At 45.7% G+C, this 15,900-nt stretch overlaps 1 protein-coding gene across 8 annotated transcripts in view; it reads left to right on the top strand.

Annotated features, from left to right (window-relative positions):
* ARB2A (ARB2 cotranscriptional regulator A) overlaps positions 1 to 15,900 on the top strand; it is a 663,887-nt gene that overhangs the window by 153,955 nt on the left and 494,032 nt on the right. The window lies entirely within an intron of this gene.

Raw genomic sequence — 15,900 nt, 5'->3', positions numbered from 1 at the left:
CAGTTGCTGGTGATTCCTTCTGGCTTGTCAGCTCTTGGTTTTCAGCTCTGTTACAGTCATCTAAAGCTAAGTTTTTTTTGTTGGTCTATTCAGTTTCTTGTGTGGTCTGCCAGCCCTGGCTGGGGGCTGAGCTGAATTTCCACTCTTTTATTTATCAGTATTTTGCCAATTGGCTTTTTGTCCCTTACTAGTTCGGTCTCTTTTTGCTCTGTCTCAGAATATTCCAGAGTGCTGATATAGTGGGAGAAGTCTAGTGACTTCAGGGTTAATTTTGCTATCAGAAGTGTTGGACATAATTTTTGTAGGGTTTTTTGCAGGTTGCAGACAGTGTCTCTCCTTTCCTTTCCTGTCTAGTTAGTTTGGGCCCCATCATTTGCTCAGCCTATTTTCCTGCCTGTGTTTGTGCCTTCATCTTGTTTCACCGTCAATACATGTGTGGGGGCTATCTATTCCTTTGGGGTCTGCTCTGGGGCAGTTAGTTTTCCCTTTTCTTGCTTTAGGCTTATGTAGTTTTCCGGCCGTAACGTTGCGTCTAGGAACATCGTAGGCACGCTTCACGGCTACTGCTAGTTGTGTGGTAAGATCAGGGATCAGCAATCTTCATAGTTACCAACTTCTCTGGTTTTGTTTTGTTTTTTTTCTCCTCGGTGACCCATTCATAACAGGGGACCTCCCCGGGGGAAACGTTGGCCTGGTACAAACCAATTTCGGAAGTACTGTGCCCGATCCTTCCTGGTCTTCAAAGAATAGTGCCTTGATTACAACCTGCTGTAACTGAAGGTGCGTCATACTGGTCTTGCCTGCGCATCATGATAGCACAAAAGTGTTGTACATTGCCATCTATATCATGTGTACGGCCAGCTTCTTGTACCACACCTTGGCTTTTCTCATCACTCTGTATGGCTGGGAGACTTGATCAGATGGTTCAACTCCCCCCATATTCTTGTTTTACCCCAGTACACAGTCTGGTTTGATGACCTGTGTAGCAGTACCTCCTTCAGTCCTGAGGGTGCTGCCCTCACCATGTATGGTGATCAAGAAAAGGACATCCTTCTTGTCTTTCTATTTGACCACAAGCATGTTGTCGTGACATTGGGCTCTACTCTCACCATTTCTGAGTAGCTGCCCAATTAAGGTGTTAGGGAGGCATCTCTTTTTTTTTTTTTTTTTTTTTTGTTTTAGCACAGTACTATAGGCAGCGTTAGCTTTCCAAGAGACTGACTTGAACAGTGGGATTCAGGTATAAAAGTTATCTACATTGAGGTGATAACCTTGATCCAGCAGTGGATAGGACGGCTTTTAGGGGGTTCAATCCGGGAGTCCTTCCCTTCAGAAACTCTTACTCTGTGGGTTTACCTTGAGGTACTCTCTCACACAGTTTTATAGAGCTTAATTGCTTACCTGGACATCGGTAATGTGGGTATTTGATCTTCTCCTTGAAATGGATTAGAGATTCAACCATGCACATGTCCCTTTGGTGCACATACTCCTTAGCAAACTTGTTGCTGAAGCGGTCATCTCGGGGAGGACCCGTTCATTATCTTTGTTATGCAATAATTTGTGGATGTCCTTAAAATGCTTACGGGTCATGGCCATTCGGAACAGTGGAGTGTTAAAAAAAAAAAAAAAAAGCGCCAACACTCCAATATTGCAGAAGTTCTGGCTTCTTGACTAGCCTCATGTGAAAAACCAGGCCCTAAAACTTCATCATTTCTGCTGTGTCTACAGGAGTTCAGTTAGAAAATCATGAAAGGCGTTTTTGTGCCAAAAAATGCTGGGAGTACAGATTTGTCTGAGCCACCATAAGGTTTAAAAAATCCTCAGAGAAATACATTGAATCTATTTCTGTGAGGCCGGTGGGGTCAAATTTGATTCCTGATTGCGCCACAAAATCAGCAATCAGTGGCTCATAATCTTTAGGGGGGGTGAGGTCCATACAGGGTCAGTTTTTTTCTTGAGGTGTCTGCGTGGCAGTTCGGTATCATTTGAGGAAGAGGAGGAGGGTGAAAAATAATGACTATATATAATTATAGTAATATTTTTATAAAACGTTTTTTTTTCTTTAAATTTAAAATTTGAACAGCCCTTCCTCTCCTTTTCCTAATTTAAAAATAAAGAAATAGAAAAGTTATCCTATTTGCTTTTGGCATGTTCATAATTATAAAATTAATGAAAATTATCAGTAAATGTCAGATTTGTGGTTTTTCAGTCACCACTCCTGAGTTATAAAATGTGATTAAAACTGATCCAAACATGGTAACTATCACAAAATGGTATAAATGAAATCAGTAGCTTGTCACGCAAAGAACAAGCCCTTGTCCATCTAAATCGGTGGAAAATTACATACAGGTCCTGGATAATGGCGACACAGACCCCAAAATATCTTTACAAATTTCTGGGGGTTTTTTTCCACTTAAATTAATGACGTTGTATTTAACTTGGGAATCGCTGTGTGTGACACTTGCCAGCGACCGCCCCCCCTGCCGGGTATCGCATTTTTTTGATCGCTGGTCTCCCACTGGCCAGCATGCATCGCTGCGTGTGGCAGGCGGGAGATCAGCAAGCTGGCGCTGGTAACTAAGGTAAACATCGGGCTTCTAAGCAGCGCGCAGCGCTTAGAAACCCAATGTGTACCTCAGTTACCAGCACGCTGGTGCAGGGAGCTGGTAACCAAGGTGCACATCGTTTTTCTAAGTGTGGCGCGCAGCTTAGAAACCCGATGTGTACCTTGGTTACCAGCTCCCTGCACCAGCGCGCTGGTAACTAAGGTACACAGTGGGTAATTAAGTGACGTGCGTCGCTTGTTACCCGCGTGTCGCTGGTGCTGATCGCTGGTGAAGCTGCCTGTTTGGCAGCTTTCCAGCGATCATGTAGCGACACACCAGCGATCCTGACAAGGTCATATCGTTGTCGGGATTGCTGGTGCGTCGCTATGTGTGACGGGGCCCTTACTAACCTGCCCGGCGCCGGCACTTAGCCGAACACTATATGGAGAAAATTAACTTTATTCCCTCTGGCAGCGTTCGGGTTTAATTCACGGCTCCTGTTGTGGTTATCACCTAACAACACCTGTAACCGAGCCCCTGGCCCATACGGACAGCCAGCCCCAATGTAGAGCCAGTGTCAGTCAGGGACGGGGGGTGCAGTTACAGTGGCCGCTGCGTATACTCAGTGATGACTGAACCTTCACTGTTTTGTGTTTTTTTTTTTTTTTTTTTTTTTTGTGTTTTTTTTTATTTCTTGTTACAGGTTCCGTTGAAGGCTTTTTCACAAACATTTTGACTACTGGATCTTGGAATAAAAATGGCTCCCAATTGGATGTTAAAAAAATAATTTCTCTGTGCTAAGATCATCTTATAAATGTTCCCCTACCGTGTGCTATGTAATCGCTGTGTCTGACCGCACAGGGACATGGTCTGATCATACTACATCTTGGAAGCAAAAGAGAGTATACAGACAGGACAGCAGGGGATCACAGCTGCAAGTTTCTGTGAGGTAAAACATTTTTTCTGTGAGGTGCAATATTGTTTATTAACAGTAAGGGAAATGTTTTACCTCACAGAAAGCAGTAACGGAGATCCCATGTTGTAATATCTGCTGTATACTCTCTTTTGATTACTCCCCTGCCCAGGAGATGTGATACGTCCAGATCATGTTCAGAAAAGAAAGGGCAACCAAAGAGAAAATAGTATGAATCTATGCATTAAACCAAAAAGGAAATTAAACAAATGTGGAAAGACCAGAATTTGTAAAAAAAAAAACAAAAAAAAAACAACACATTAATATCGCAAGACATGGACATTTTTCTCATGTTTGCTGCATGTCTTCCATCATGATGCAGTTTTATACAGCAAATTGATTTGGAGTAGAACTACTTCTATAAGGAAAGTGTATCTTCCATCAGCGTGTCAACTCTTTCAGCATTGTTTGCAGCATTTTTTCAAATAAGTTAAAAAATGCATCAAATACGTTTTGATGTTTTTTGCAACTTTTTTTTGTGACTAAAAAACTGTATTTTGTACCGTAGACAAATCACACATGTGAGGCTAGTTTCACACTAGCGTTTATTCGACGCAACGCACGGCGCCACTAAGCCCCGCCACCTGCTGGCTCCCTACCCACCCCATCCGGTCATCGCCGCCTACACATGGACGCTTGCGATCCGCGCACCCTATCTTTAGCATAGGGTGCGCAGATCGTGCGCTGGCCGTGCGCTAGGATTTTGCCGTGCGCTGCGTCACCAAAAAAAGCACCTTCAAAATGCAGTGTTTTGACTTCAGATTAGAAGGTTGCACGTGAACATAGCCTTATGTTACAGTTTTTTCTGTGTAGCGCTAGCTCTGAAGCTTGCAGAATTGTAAATCCAGCTCTGGATGATGGCACAGCATCAGTACAAGCAGAATAATGCTCCATCCTGTTACACAGAGGACATCTTCCCACTATACACTGCTGTTACGTTGGCTGTTTTTGCACTGATGTAATGAAACCAGTCCAGTGTTTACACTGGTACGTAGACTGGGCATAAATCTTGGACTTACTATTGATTTGCTGTCTTTCTAATCCACAGCAAGTAATAAGGATCGGACTGTTGTGATTTGGATCAATTCACTTAACACCATCTTATCTTTTATCAAAACACAGCTAAGTTACAAATACGGGAGGACATATATCTGAAAGTGGCTGTAAAAACTGCTCTGAAAGTTATTGAAGTAACATAAATAGATGCTGGTCTTCGTCTTATTTTTTTTCTTCTAAATCCATCAATTGCATTGACGGGTCATTTGTAAGATCTTGTATTTCTTTTATCGTAAGATTTGTCAGCATTTTCCGTATTAAACCCTTCCCACAGCTCGCTGTCTGTGAGCAGGGCTGGCAGCTGATCCTTAACACTCATCACTTTACACTTACTACCTTGTGATTACATATGGGCCTGTGTTTTTATGGGACAGTCATGGGAGTTTTTGTTAGATCAGGGTAGTCCTATAAATAGGGCAGGGTTGCACAAATTTCTGGTTTTACATTTATGGCCTATTGATGTTATTGTGTGTTAAGTCAGCCATGAGTAAGGACTGATCCCGTCTAAAACATGTCAGCTGGACAATAAACACTGGCTCCATGTTAATTTTAAAGGGAATCTGTCAGCAGGATTTTACACCCCAAACTATTTATATGTGCATGTAGCTCTTTCAAAGTCAAGTCCAGTAATTCCGTTCCTCAGCGTTTGAATTTATGGATATAGTAGATCTGAAACCTATTTTCATATCAATTCAATCTCTGATTTCTCCGTAATACCGATACGGATGATATCCGAGTGCAGTCTGACATCTACGGACTTAGACAATGGAGAAGATGGTGAAATTAGGTTTTCCGTCTTCTCCGCACCTGTTATACGACGCTCTCATGCGAGAGAATCTTATCACAGTACACTGACGCTCTGTTAAAGCTCTGATCAGAGTTTGAGTCGAGTATCATTAGCATAATGGATTCGATTCTCAAGCGTGAGCGAATATACGCTCATGTGACCCCGGCCTAAAACGAAGTGCTCTGTATACAGAATAGGAAGCGCTGTCAGTACTTTCTCTGCTGGACCAAGTGACCATGTGATCACTGGATGTAAGAAGGGAGCTGGAGCCGCTGTGTCCTATGAGGCTCGTTCTGCCCTGCTAATCAGGCAGGCCGGTGAATTTTCCTGTGTTAGGAAGCAGTCAGACGGCCATATAAATTGCAAAATGGAAAGAAATCCTGGAAGTTGCATGTAGAATAATTGCCTATTTAATCCAGTGAAATCCAAACAGGGCAGGGTTGCCACGTGCGCAAAGATCACATGGAGTATCGACCAGCTTCTTATTATGTTGGCCATATTAATTGGAATTGAGATTGGAATGCAATGATCTTGCTGGCCGTAGAGTCTCCCACTCAGAGTGTGACAGCTGCATAGAAATATACAATATGAAGCTGTCACGTTTCCGGTTGGGAGACCTGCCAACCAGTCCGAGCACTGCATTCCGATCTCGGTACAATTTATAAGGTCTTTAAAGAGGTCCCGGCACTTGTGTACCGATGAATCAGGCTTTTAATCCAATAAATGCATAAATCCAATAAGGACGCATTCCAGTCCATCCCAGGCTTTCATCAGTACATGAGTGTGGGCCATTTTTGCATTCTGTACATTGCAATTTCCTCGAGCACCACTTCACACGGAGACGGAGTGCCGATCCACATTTGGACTTCAAAATTTATATGGCCATCTGACTTCCCCCTAACTGGGGCTAATAAACCAACCCCAGTTAGCGGGAAAATCGGATTAAAAAACTCGTATATAATATTAACCCCTTCATGACCCAGCCTATTTTGACCTTAATGACCTGGCCATTTTTTGCATTTCTGACCAGTGTCCCTTTATGAGGTAATAACTCAGGAACGCTTCAACGCATCTTAGCGATTCTGAGATTGTTTTTTCGTGACATATTGGGCTTCATGTTAGTGGTAAATTTAGGTTGAAAATTTTTGCGTTTATTTGTGAAAAAAATGGAAATTTAGCGAAAATTTTGAAAATTTTGCAATTTTCAATTTTTTAATTTTTATTCTGTTAAACCAGAGAGTTATGTGACACAAACTAGTTAATAAATAACATTTACAACATGTCTACTTTACATCAGCACAATTTTGGAAACAACATTTTTTTTTGTTAGGAAGTTATAAGAGTTAAAAGTTAACCAGTGATTTCTCATTTTTACAACAAAATTTACAAAACCATTTTTTTAGGGACCACCTCACATTTAAAGTCGCTTTGAGGGGTCTATATGGCAGAAAATACCCAAAAGTGACACCATTCTAAAAACTGCACCCCTCAAGCTACTCAAAACTACATTTAAGAAGATTATTAACCCTTCAGGTGCTTCACAGGAACTAAAGCAACGTGGAAGGAAAAAAAGGACATTTTAATTTTTCCAACAAAATTTTTTTTTTAGCATCAATGTTTTCATTTTCACCTGGGCAACAGGATAAAATGGATCCTAAAATTTGTTGAGCAATTTCTCCTGAGTACACCGATACCTCATATGTGGTCATAAACCACTGTTTGGGCGCACGGCAGGGCCCTGAAGGGAAGGAGCGCCATTTGATTTTGGAATGGAAAATTAGCTCCAATAGTTAGCGGACACCATGTCGTGTTTGGACTGCCCCTGTGTGCCTAAACATTGGAGTACCCCCACAAGTGACCCCATTTTGGAAACTAGACACCCCAACGAACTTATGTAGATGCTAAGTTAGCACTTTGAACCCCCAGGTACTTCACAAATTGATCTGTAAAAATGAAAAAGTACTTTTTTTTCACAAAAAATTTCTTTTTGCCTACATTTTTTTCATTTTTTCATGGGCAACAGGATAAAATGGATCCTAAAATTTGTTGGGCAATTTCTCCTGAGTACACTGATACATCATATGTAGTCATAAACCACTGTTTGGGCGCACGGCAGGGTCCTGGAGGGAAGGAGCGCCATTTGACTTTTGGAATGGAAAATTAGCTCCAATAGTTAGCGGACACCATGTCGTGTTTGGACTGCCCCTGTGTGCCTAAACATTGGAGTACCCCCACAAGTGACCCCATTTTGGAAACTAGACACCCCAACGAACTTATCTAGATGCATAATGAGCACTTTGAACCCCCAGGTAATTCACAAATTGATCTGTAAAAATGAAAAAGTACTTTTTTTTTCACAAAAAAATTCTTTTTGCCTACATTTTTTCATGGGCAACAGGATTAAATGGATCCTAAAATTTGTTGGGCAATTTCTCCTGAGTACACTGATACCTCATATGTAGTCATAAACCACTGTTTGGGCGCACGGCAGGGCCCTAGAGGGAAGGAGCGCCATTTGACTTTTTGAATGGAAAGTTAGCTCCAATCATTAGCGGACACCAGGTCGCTTATGGAAAGTATGTAGTGTACGTCAGGTTGGTGTGTGTGTTATAGTATACACCACACACACACCAACCTGACGTACACTACGCCACACACACACACACACCAACCTGACGTACACTTCGCCACACATACCAACCTGACACTACATCAGGTTGGTGTGTGTGGCGTAGTGTACGTCAGGTTGGTGTGTGGTGTAGTGTACGTCAGGTTGGTGTGTGTGGTGTAGTACACACCACACACACCAACCTGACGTACACTACGCCACACACACACCAACCTGACGTACACTACGCCACACATACCAACCTGACACTACATCAGGTTGGTGTGGTGTGGCGTAGTGTACGTCAGGTTGGTGTGTGGTGTGGTGTAGTGTACGTCAGGTTGGTGTGTGTGGTATAGTATACACCACACACCAACCTGACGTACACTATGCCACACACACACAACAACCTGACGTACACTACCCCACACATACCAACCTGACACTACATCAGGTTGGTGTGTGTGGCGTAGTGTACATCAGGTTGGTGTGTGGTGTGGTGTACGTCAGGTTGGTGTGTGTGGTATAGTATACACCACACACACACCAACCTGACGTACACTATGCCACACACACACACCAACCTGACGTACACTACGCCACACATACCAATCTGATACATCAGGTTGGTGTGTGTGGCGTAGTGTACGTCAGGTTGGTGTGTGGTGTAGTGTACGTCAGGTTGGTGTGTGTGGTGTAGTACACACCACACACACACACCAACCTGATGTACACTACGCCACACACACACACCAACCTGATGTACACTACGCCACACATACCAACCTGATACTACATCAGGTTGGTGTGTGTGGTGTAGTGTACGTCAGGTTGGTGTGTGTGGTGTGGTGTTGTGTATGTCAGGCTGGTGTGGGTGAGTTCTGTAGTGGAGTGTCAGGATGTGTTTAGTCCATGGACGTGTGATGAATTCTGAAGCATTCATTCAAACACAGTCCAGGTTTGTTGGGACACGTTTCACATTGGAAACGAGTTTCCCTTCTTGTCCCCCTTTTATAGCATACCCGGCACCGTTTTTTTTTTTCTCTCCTCACGGGGAAAATGTTGCCCTGGTACCATACGGGAAACTTGAGTTCCAGGGGTGCTGGGGCGCGCTCCGTCCTCCTCTCCAAAAATCATGGCCTTTATCACCGCCTCCTGGAAATCAAGTAAGGAGTGGTTCTGGCCTGCACATCGTGATAGCACGCATGCGTTATACAGTGCCATTTGTACGAGGTACACAGCCAGTTCTTTGTACCACACCTTCGTTTTCCGCATGGCACTATAGGGCTGGAGGACTTGATCAGAAAGATCAACCCCCCCCATGTGATGGTTGTACGCCAGGACACAGTCCGGTTTGTGGACCGGTACTGGGGTACCTCGAATGGCGGTGGCCGTGGTGCCGGGACCATGGATTGTGGTCAAGACAAAGACATCTCTTTTGTCTTTGAACTTGACCACAAGCATGTTGCCGCTACATTGGGCTCGAGTCTCACCCTTTCGGAGAGGCTGCTCAATTAGCGGCAAAGGGAGACCCCTCTGGTTTCTGCGCACGGTACCGCAAGCGACGGTAGCTCTGGCAGAGAGGGATTGAAATAGTGTGATGCTTGTATAAAAGTTATCAACGTACAGATGGTAACCTTTATCAAGCAGAGGGTGGACCAAATCCCACACTATTTTCCCACTCACCCCCAAAGCAAGTGGACATTCTGGGGGCTGGATCCTACTGTCCTTTCCTTGGTAAACTCTAAAGCTGAGAGTGTACCCTGAGGTACTCTCACACAGCTTGTAGAGTTTCATCCCGTACCTTGCCCTTTTGCTGGGCAGGTACTGACGGAACTGAAGCCTCCCTTTGAAGTGGATGAGGGATTCATCCACACAAATTTCCCTTTCGGGAATGTACACTTCAGCAAACTTGTTGTTGAAGTGTTCGATGACTGGCCGAATTTTGAACAGTCTATCAAAATTCGGGTCATCGCGGGGAAGGATTTCAGTGTTGTCCCTGAAATGAAGAAATTTATGAATAGCCTCAAACCGTTTCCGAGTCATCACCATGCCAAATACTGGAGTTTGATATAAAATATCAGTACTCCAGTATTGGCGAATTTCTGGTTTCTTCACAATCCCCATGTGAAGGACCAGTCCCCAATATTTAATCATTTCTACAGAGTCCACAGGACTCCAAGTAGAGAATGAAGAAATTGGGTGTTCCGCCAAAAATTGTTGGGCATACAAGTTTGTTTGCTCCACCATGAGACTGACGATTGACTCCGAGAAAAAGACTTTGAAAAAGTCTATTTCCCTGAAGTTGGCAGTCTCAAACTGGATTCCTGATTGGGGAACAAAATCAGGAATCCGTGGAGCAAAATTTTCAGGGACGGGGGTCCAGGAGGGAGCACTAGTGCTAGGTTGGGCGTCACTAGCACTAGGTTGGGGGAAACTCACACTTGGCTGTGAGACTTCCTCCAAGATACCCGACTCTTCCTCTAAGGCCTCCGACTCTTCCTCCCTGGGCTCCGGACGATTTCTCGTCCTGCGACATCTCGGTGGTGGCAAGTCTGTGTCGCTGGAAGAGGAAGCGTGGGAGGAATAGAGAAAGGTGGGGTCATCTCTCACTATCACTATCAGTATCAGAGGCAATAATTTCATATGCCTCCTCAACTGAGTAGACCCTTTGGGACTGGGATGAGCGGGACATTGTGCGTGTGGTGTGTGTGCGTGTGTAAAAATCCTTTATTATAGTGTGCGTGTGCGTGTGTATGTGCGAGTGTTTGGTGAAACTTTTTACTGGAGAATGGGCTGTCAGAGGGGGACTGTCAGGCACGCAGGGGGCAGGAGGGGACTGTCAGGTGCGCGGGGGGCAGGAGGGGACTGTCAGGCGCGCGGGGGGCAGGAGGGGACTGTCAGGCGCGCGGGGGGCAGGAGGGGACTGTCAGGCGCAGGAGGGCGCTGAGGAGAATTAGGTGGAGACGGAACCAGCGGCGGCAGCAACAGTGGGGGTGATCAGGGGTGCTGGGGCGTGATAAGGGGCAGAGGGGGGCTGTCAGGCACCGGGGGGCAGGAGGTTGCTGAGGAGATAAGGAAATAAAAAAACCTGCAGCAGCAGGGGATAATCAGGGGTTAATCAAGGGGGCAGGGGTTAATCAGGGGTGGCAGAGGTTAATCGGGGGGGCAGAGGTTAATGAGGGTGATCACTGGGACACAGGAGGGGGCTCTCAGACACAGGAGGCAGTAGGCGGCTGAGGAGCTCGCAGATGTGGATCAGCAGGTGGATGATCGGGGGTGCTGGGGGAGATCGGGGGTGCTGGGGGATGATCAAGGGTGCTGGGGGATGATCAGGGGTGCTGGGGGATCACCAGGGGCAGAGGGGGGCTGTCAGGCACGGGGGGGGCAGAAGGTGGCGGAGGAGATAAAGAAATAAAAGAACCTGCAGCAACAGGGGTTAATCGGGGGGCAGGGGTTAATTGGGGGGCAGGGGTTAATCGGGGGGCAGGGGTTAATGAGGGTGATTACTGGGGCTCTCAGTCACAGGAGGCAGTAGGCGGCTGAGGAGCGCAGAAGAAGTAACAGCAGGTGGATGATCGGGGGGTGCTGGGGGAGATCGGGGGGTGCTGGGGGAGATCGGGGGATGATCAGGGGTGCTGGGGGATCACCAGGGGCAGAGGGGGGCTGTCAGGCACCGGGGGGCAGGAGGTGGCGGAGGAGATAAAGAAATAAAAGAACCTGCAGCAGCAGGGGTTAATCGGGGGGGCAGGGGTTAATCGGGGGGGCAGGGGTTAATGAGGGTGATTACTGGGGCTCTCAGTCACAGGAGGCAGTAGGCGGCTGAGGAGCGCAGAAGAGGTAACAGCAGGTGGATGATCGGGAGTGCTGGGTGAGATCGGGGGTGCTGGGGGGAGATCGGGGGTGCTGGGGGGAGATCGGGGGTGCTGGGGGAGGATCAGGGGGCAGGGGTGAGTGAGCGGAGGTGGGAGGGGCTGGAATTAGGCGGTGGAGGGGAAGTTATACTACCGGAAGGCAGTGGTGGCAGCGGCGATGACAGCGGTGACAGCGGCGGCGGCGATCGCAGGTCAGGGCGGCAGTCTGGCACCTTGTTCCTCAGCTTCCACGGACAGGATGAAGTTGAGGAACGAGGCAGCAATGATTTTATCCCGCCCCTCCACATCTGATTGGAGGGCTAGCGTCACATGGACGCTAGCTCCAATCAGATGCGAGGGGGGTGACAAAAAGGTCACTGGGAGTGATCGTATCCCCGGGGGGGCGAAGCCACCCCCCCTGGGGTCAAGTCTAGGTCCCCCTGTACCGGCGGGTCGGGTGAACTTTCATTGAACCCGCTCACCCGACCCGCAGGAGGGAGATCTTTTCATGACGCTGCATAGGCGTCATGGGTCGTTTTGCCACGACTTTTCATGACGCCTATGTGGCGTCAAAGGTCTTGAAGGGGTTAATATATCAAATATTTACATGTTTAAATATTGAAATAACCCATCCTCTCGCCCTTCCCTCCGCAGTGAAGCCATAAATGAAATAAAAAAGCAGGAAAACAATAAGTGAAAAATCCCAGGCCAATCCCAATTGATGTTACTACCACTGACCCTGTGGCATTAAAACCAAGTGTCTGATATGTAAAATTTGTTCCCCTTTATATTACAATTATTTTTTACACTAATGTGGTGTACTTAATTATTTGTACTAAATGTCCAACTGCGGGTCTGTATGTGGGGGAGGCAGGGCAAAAGCTTAGAACAAGGATGAATGCTCATCGTCACACAATAAGGGCAGTTTCACACGTCAATGTCTCCGGTACGTGTAGTGACAGTTTTCTCACGTACCAGAGACACTGACACACGTAGACACATTCGAATGAATGTGTCTATGCAGATGTCAGCGTGTTTTCACGGACCGTGTGTCCGTGTGCAAAACACGCTGACATGTCCGTTTTTGTGCAACAGCACGGATCACACGGACCCATACACGTCAATGCGTCCGTGTAAACACGTACCGCACACGGATGCTGTCCGTGTGCGATCCGTGTGCGTTTTTAAAAGTCAAAGGGTTAGCATTGAAAATAATTTTTCAAAGACGCGGACAGCATACGGACAGCACACGGATGGTACACACGGACATACGGATTGCACACGGATGTCACACGTATGCACACAGACACAGGTAGAATGGATCTACCTGTGGCAAAACAGTTTTGTATGATGGACCACAACACCAGGGATATGAAATTACTGGTATTGAAAGGTAACTTTGCATCTCAGAGAGAGAGAGAGAAGAGTCTGTGAGTATAAATTTATGACGACCTTTGACACTCTCAATGCTGGAATGAATGTGTCGCATGGATTTATGTCTTTTTACATCAATTAAGGAATTTGCTCCTAAGACCGTGTGGGGGCATCACAACACATTGGGAGACCCCAATCAGAGGACAATAAAGCATCCGGACTCCTTATCTATGAATTGGTCCAATATTTATGTTTCTCCCTCTCCCATAATCATAATTCTGCTTCACGTCACTTGTCTCATCTATTGCATTTTTTCTGTGCTGTATTGTGCATAAATATGTGGCTCTTCAGATTTTGTATTAGTCTATGCCTGATGAAGAGACCGGAGTAGTCTCGAAAGCTTGCAATGTGTTACCATCTTTTCAGTTAGCTATTAAAAGGTATCAACCACTGAGGTCTCTCAATTCTGAATTATTTTAACAATGTTTTTAGTGGTCATAAAAACTTAAAATACAGATATGTATATCCTTTATTTTCCCAGTGATCTCTGCGAAGAAAAAGTTTATGATAGTAACATAAAAATTAGAGCCCTACATAAGACAAAAAATCTAAAGTTATTTGCATGTAAAGACAAGAAAAAGTTTTTATAGCTCTTTATACTGCATGTATGGATAAACAAAATAGGACTGGAGAGGAATGGAGGTAAACGACCTGGTCATGAAATGGTTAATATATTTTAAATAAAGCTGGATGTTTTTACGAAGACGGGCTATCTGTTTTACAATTGAAATTATGGTATATGTTGAAACTATATGACCGGTTCCGTATACACAATTCCGGACTGCCTGCATTCACAGCGTGTATACTGCCCTGTTCATTGTAGTTTGAGAGTGCCTAAAATACCTCCCATAAAACTATAATGAATAAATATGCAAACATGTATATCCATCATTTATTGCTGATCCACCCCTTACTGGAATGCCATTTAGTGGGCAGGAATCTCCTTGCATTCTACCATTATTTGGGGGTCCCAGAAAAACACAATCAGTACTTGCCCATCAGAACAATCAGCTCCTTTAATATGTCGCCTATCTTATTTTGGCCATTTAAAATACAGGTAATCAGTCACCTGAAGCGGACAGGCATGTTTAAGATCATATGGTTGGGGGATGCACAGAATGGCATTAAAGGCAACTTACAGGTTTCTCGCCACTAGGATTTAGGGAAAGAAATTACTTTTTGCAGAATTATATCCCATAATCTACCGTATTTTTCAGACCATAAGACGCACTTTTTTCCCCAAAATTTTTTGGGGAAAATGGGGTTCGTCCTATAGTCAGAATATACTTACAAATACTGTGGCAGCGGGTCCCAGTCCGACACTGCAGGGCGATGCAGCCTCCCTTCCCAGACTGGTGTGGCTGTGGGGCGACGGCAGTTGTGATGCTTTGTGGGGTGGTGGGGCTCCACCAGCATTTCGTGAAAGCCTGGAGGCCCCCGCAGATCTAGTGCTGTGATGTGGCCTACAGGAAAATGGCCGCCGGGGGCGGCGCATGCTCAGATTCAGATCTCGGCAATGAGATCTTGTTGCCAAGATCTGAATCTGAGCATGCACTGCCCCTGGCGGCCATTTTCCCGGTGGCCACCGCATGCTCAGATTCAGGTCTCGGCATTCTCTATTGACGCCTCTTCATTGCTAACCTCGGGGCTTGATGTCACCTGACAATACAAAGGTGACCTTAGCCCCACAAATATGAACCCTTCTTGCCATCGCAAGTGGATGAAGTGGGCAAAGCGCCAGAATTGGCACATCTAATAGATTTGCCTTTTCTGGACAGCTGCAGACTGCTATTTTTACCCTGGGCTGGCCAATATCAATGGCACTTTACCAGGCTGAGAATACCAGCCCCCAGCTGTCAGTTTGAGCAAGCCTCATTGTCAAAAATGGGGGGACCCCATTCCGTTTTTTTAAATTAATTAATTTTTTATTTAAATAATTAAAAAAACAGCGTAGGGTCCCCTCTATTCTTGATAACCAGCCTTGCTAACACTGACCGCTTAGGGTTGCATCCCCCAGCTGTGAGTTTTGCCTGGCTGATTATCAATTATAGGGGGGGAACCCACACAGGTTTTATTTTTAAATTACTTATTTACAGTGCAGGAGTGGCTGATGAATGCCCCCATCATCCGCTCCTGCTCGCACTGTTATTAGCGTCAGCAGGTGTCGGACGATGGGAGCGGTTGTCCCATCCGCTGACACCAGTGACCAGAGGTAAAGTTTATACCTCTGATCACAGCTGAGCGCTCACACTGTCTTTTGACAGCATGGGAACCTCTGCTCTGACCTGCAGGGATGGTTTCACCGCCGATCAGAAGTGTTGTTTGCTGCGCTGTCATGCATATGACAGTGTGTCAAACACCATATTGTCGGACCCCTGTTCAAGTGAATGGGGTTCAGGTCCGCTCTGCTGGATGACAGGCTATATGAACTCATCATGCAGCCTGCCATCTAGAATTAGCGGAGCTGACTGTGAGGTCACATCCTGCTGTTCACATATGCTGCAAGAAAAGTCAACCTGCATATTTGCAGCGTTTTTCCACCATCCGTTCAAGTCAATAAATGAAAAACGCTTAAAAAAAAAAAAAAAGCTGAAATAAGTGACATGCTCTATGTAAAAAAAACAAGCAAACTGCAAAGCACA

This window comes from Dendrobates tinctorius, unplaced genomic scaffold (genome assembly GCF_039654945.1).
Source record: "Dendrobates tinctorius isolate UK_male_01 unplaced genomic scaffold, ASM3965494v1 ptg000003l, whole genome shotgun sequence".
NCBI lineage: Eukaryota > Metazoa > Chordata > Amphibia > Anura > Dendrobatidae > Dendrobates > Dendrobates tinctorius.
Note: the sequence above shows the minus strand (reverse complement) of the source record. Positions and strands in the feature narration are given on the sequence as shown.